We start from the raw sequence: 6,000 nt of genomic DNA, 5'->3' as shown, positions 1-6,000 counted from the left end.
AGAGTATCATGTATTACACAACAAGTTAGTAGTATCATGTATTACACAACTAGTGTTAGAGTATCATGTATTACACAACATCGTTAGAGTATCAGTGTATTACCACAACATTGTTAGAGAGCTATCATGTATTACCAACATGTAAACAACATGTATAGAGTATCATGTATTACACAACATTGTTAGAGTATCATGTATTACACAACATTGTTAGAGTAATCATGTATTACACAACATGTTAGAGTATCATGTATTACACAACATTGTTAGAGTATCATGTATTACACAACATAGTTGTTAGAGAGTATTCATGATATACACAACATTGTTAGAGTATCATGTAATTACACAACATTGTTAGAGTATCATGTAATACACAACATTGTTAGAGTATCATGTATTACACAACATTGTTAGAGTATCATGTATTACACAACATTGTTAGAGTATCATGTATTACACAACACATTGTTAGAGTATCATGTAATACACAACATTGTTAGAGTATCATGTATTACACAACATTGTTAGAGTATCATGTAATACACAACATTGTTAGAGTATCATGTATTACACAACATTGTTAGAGTATCATGTATTACACAACATTGTTAGAGTATCATGTATTACACAACATTGTTAGAGTATCATGTAATACACAACATTGTTAGAGTATCATGTATTACACAACATTGTTAGAGTATCATGTATTACACAACATTGTTAGAGTATCATGTATTACACAACATTGTTAGAGTATCATGTATTACACAACATTGTTAGAGTATCATGTATTACACAACATTGTTAGAGTATCATGTATTACACAACATTGTTAGAGTATCATGTATTACACAACATTGTTAGAGTATCATGTATTACACAACATTGTTAGAGTATCATTGTATTACACAACATTGTTAGAGTATCATGTATTACACAACATTGTTAGAGTATCATGTATTACACAACATTGTTAGAGTATCATGTATTACACAACATTGTTAGAGTATCATGTATTACACAACATTGTTAGAGTATCATGTATTACACAACATTGTTAGAGTATCATGTATTACCACAACATTGTTAGAGTATCATGTATTACACAACATTGTTAGAGTATCATGTATTACACAACATTGTTAGAGTATCATGTATTACACAACATTGTTAGAGTATCATGTAATACACAACATTGTTAGAGTATCATGTATTACACAACATTGTTAGAGTATCATGTATTACACAACATTGTTAGAGTATCATGTATTACACAACATTGTTAGAGTATCATGTATTACACAACATTGTTAGAGTATCATGTATTACACAACATTGTTAGAGTATCATGTATTACACAAACATTGTTAGAGTATCAATGGTATTACACAACATTGTTAGAGTATCATGTAATACACAACATTGTTAGAGTATCATGTATTACACAACATTGTTAGAGTATCATGTATTACACAACATTGTTAGAGTATCATGTATTACACAACATTGTTAGAGTATCATGTATTACACAACATTGTTAGAGTATCATGTATTACACAACATTGTTAGAGTATCATGTATTACACAACATTGTTAGAGTATCATGGTAATACACAACATTGTTAGAGTATCATGTATTACACAACATTGTTAGAGTATCATGTATTACACAACATTGTTAGAGTATCATGTATTACACAACATTGTTAGAGTATCATGTAATACACAACATTGTTAGAGTATCATGTATTACTCAACATTGTTAGAGTATCATGTAATACACAACATTGTTAGAGTATCATGTATTACACAACATTGTTAGAGTATCATGTATTACACAACATTGTTAGAGTATCATGTATTACACAACATTGTTAGAGTATCATGTATTACACAACATTGTTAGAGTATCATGTATTACACAACATTGTTAGAGTATCATGTATTACACAACATTGTTAGAGTATCATGTATTACACAACATTGTTAGAGTATCATGTATTACACAACATTGTTAGAGTATCATGTAATACACAACATTGTTAGAGTATCATGTATTACACAACATTGTTAGAGTATCATGTATTACACAACATTGTTAGAGTATCATGTATTACACAACATTGTTAGAGTATTATGTATTACACAACATTGTTAGAGTATCATGTATTACACAACATTGTTAGAGTATCATGTATTACACAACATTGTTAGAGTATCATGTAATACACAACATTGTTAGAGTATCATGTATTACACAACATTGTTAGAGTATCATGTATTACACAACATTGTTAGAGTATCATGTATTACACAACATTGTTAGAGTATCATGTAATACACAACATTGTTAGAGTATCATGTATTACACAACATTGTTAGAGTATCATGTATTACACAACATTGTTAGAGTATCATGTATTACACAACATTGTTAGAGTATCATGTAATACACAAAACATTGTTAGAGTATCATGTATTACACAACATTGTTAGAGTATCATGTATTACACAACATTGTTAGAGTATCATGTATTACACAACATTGTTAGAGTATCATGTATTACACAACATTGTTAGAGTATCATGTAATACACAACATTGTTAGAGTATCATGTAATACACAACATTGTTAGAGTATCATGTATTACACAACATTGTTAGAGTATCATGTATTACACAACATTGTTAGAGTATCATGTATTACACAACATTGTTAGAGTATCATGTATTACACAACATTGTTAGAGTATCATGTAATACACAACATTGTTAGAGTATCATGTATTACACAACATTGTTAGAGTATCATGTATTACACAACATTGTTAGAGTATCATGTATTACACAACATTGTTAGAGTATCATGTATTACACAACATTGTTAGAGTATCATGTATTACACAACATTGTTAGAGTATCATGTATTACACAACATTGTTAGAGTATCATGTAATACACAACATTGTTAGAGTATCATGTATTACACAACATTGTTAGAGTATCATGTATTACACAACATTGTTAGAGTATCATGTATTACACAACATTGTTAGAGTATCATGTAATACACAACATTGTTAGAGTATCATGTATTACACAACATTGTTAGAGTATCATGTATTACACAACATTGTTAGAGTATCATGTATTACACAACATTGTTAGAGTATCATGTAATACACAACATTGTTAGAGTATCATGTATTACACAACATTGTTAGAGTATCATGTATTACACAACATTGTTAGAGTATCATGTATTACACAACATTGTTAGAGTATCATGTATTACACAACATTGTTAGAGTATCATGTAATACACAACATTGTTAGAGTATCATGTAATACACAACATTGTTAGAGTATCATGTATTACACAACATTGTTAGAGTATCATGTATTACACAACATTGTTAGAGTATCATGTATTACACAACATTGTTAGAGTATCATGTATTACACAACATTGTTAGAGTATCATGTATTGCCCTGAGGAAGGTGGGCGATACTGCAGATGTTGGTGTCGAAGCGATACCAAGGAAGCACAGAGCCAGCATCGCCTTTTGCTTCGATCTTTTTTCAAGATCATTAAATGATTTTGTGCTTTTGTCTTTTATTCCTTGCTGATGATTATAATCAGATTAATGCACAAGACAAAAATAGACAAAATACTTCATCACATTTATTTATGAAGACTTTTAATAGAACAGTATAGAATTGTGCGAACAGAATAAAGTCCATCCATTTTCTGCCGCTTATCCCTTTCGGGGTCGCGGGGGGTGCTGGAGCCTATCTCAGCTACAATCGGTCGGAAGGCGGGTACAGCCTGGACAAGTTGCCACCTCATCAACACAGATAGACAACATTCACACACTAGGGACCATTTAGTGTTGCCAATCAACCTATCCCCAGGTGCATGTCTTTGAGGTGGGAGGGGCCTATCCCCAGGTGCATGTCTTTGGAGGTGGGAGGGGCCTATCCCCAGGTGCATGTCTTTGGCGGTGGGAGGGGCCTATCCCCAGGTGCATGTCTTTGGAGGTGGGAGGGGCCTATCCCCAGGTGCATGTCTTTGGCGGTGGGAGGGGCCTATCCCCAGGTGCATGTCTTTGGAGGTGGGAGGGGCCTATCCCCAGGTGCATGTCTTTGGAGGTGGGAGGGGCCTATCCCCAGGTGCATGTCTTTGGAGGTGGGAGGGGCCTATCCCCAGGTGCATGTCTTTGGAGGTGGGAGGAAGCCGGAGTAGAACCCACGCAGTCACGGGGAGAACATGCAAACTCACACAGAAAGATCCCGAGCGCAGGCTCGAACCCAGGACCTTCGTATTGTGAGGCAGACGCATTAACCCCTGTGCCACCGTGCTGGCCCAGAATAAAGTCAGCACTGCAAAATAAAATACATGGAAAACACTGCTCACATTCACATCCTGAGTTTGTAAATAACACAACATTATGACATGTTTTTGAATAACAAACTCAGATATTTGTGAAAATAAACAAGGAGGGGTTAGGTTTGGTTGATTATCATCTGTCATCAACAATTGAGAACAGAGAAATGGATATTGGAACAGTGTAGGTCTGACTTGGTAGGATATGTACATCAAGTAGTGGACATAGAGAGAAAGAGAGAAAGAGAGAGAGAGAGAGAGAGAGAGAGAGAGAGAGAGAGAGAGATCAGAAGGCATAAGAAAAAGTATCTGCATTTGATTGTTTACATTTGATTATTAACAATCCGGGGAGGGTGTTAGTTTAGGGTTGTAGCTGCCTGGAGGTGAACTTTTATTGCGGCATCCCTAAGCTCTGATGGAAGTTCTTCTTTTTCCCAGACCTTGAGGTGTAGGGTGTGGATGTTGTGCTGGAGATCTGGTCCTCCTTGCTTTAAGATCTCAGCTGGGATCCCATCTGGACCAGTGGCCTTGTTGTTCTTAAGGCTCCTGATGGCACTTTTGACCTCAGTTATTGTAAGAGGTTCCCCCATGTCTTCTCTGATGGGACTCTGAGGGATGTGATTGGTAATGCCTGGTTCAGCTGTGCTGTCACGGTTGAGAAGTTCTTGGAAATGCTCTTTCCATCGAGCATTGATGGACTCGTTGTCCTTCAGCAACTCCCGCCCATCCTTTGAGCGCAGGGGGTTTAGGCCGCGGTGGCTTGGGCCATAGATGGCCCTAGTGGCATTGAAGAAGCCTCTGGTGTCACCTGAGTCTACCAGTCTCTGGATTTCCAGTGCTTTTTCTGTCCACCAGGTATCCTTAAGCTCTCTCCCCCGGTTCTGGACGTCTGCCTTGGCTCTGGAATGGGCCATTGTTTTTTCCTCACATGTAGTATAATTTTGCCAAATATGAAAGGCTTTCCTTTCTTTGGAGATGAGCTGTTCTATCTCTGTGTCGTTCTCATTAAACCAGTCCTGGTTTTTCCTGGACATGTACCCAAGGGTGGTTTTACAAGTATCAAGGATGGTGAATTTGAGCAGACTCCAGTGCTCTTCGATGTCATCAGGATATTCCTGTTGGAGGCTTTCCCCAAGAGAGGCCTGAAAGCTGCTGGGTGGCAGTGTCATCCAGGCTTTTCAGGTTCAGTCTTGGCTGGATTTGCTTCTTTCGAACCCTCCTCTTCCTCTTGAGTTTGATGGACATTGTGGAGCTAATGAGGCGATGATCTGTCCAGCAGTTGTCTGCATCAATCATGGCTCCTGTGATGTGCACGTCACGGCGGTCCCTGGCTCGTACGATGACATAGTCAATAAGATGCCACTGCTTGGAGCGAGGGTGTCTCCAGGATGCCTTAAGTTAGTTTTTCTGGCAAAACAGAGTGTTGGTGATTGTGAGGTTGTACTGCACACATTTGCTGAGAAGCAGGACTCCATTGGAGTTGATGTTTCCGATGCCTTCCTTTCCTATAGTGCCATTCCAGAGGTGGTGGTCCCGGCCAACCCTGGCATTGAAATCTCCCAGGAGGATAATCTTATCTTCCTTGGGGATACTTGACAGGACCTCACCCA

This window comes from Entelurus aequoreus, linkage group LG21 (genome assembly GCF_033978785.1).
Source record: "Entelurus aequoreus isolate RoL-2023_Sb linkage group LG21, RoL_Eaeq_v1.1, whole genome shotgun sequence".
NCBI lineage: Eukaryota > Metazoa > Chordata > Actinopteri > Syngnathiformes > Syngnathidae > Entelurus > Entelurus aequoreus.
The sequence above is the reverse complement of the archived record's forward strand: the minus strand, read 5'-3'. Positions refer to the sequence as shown.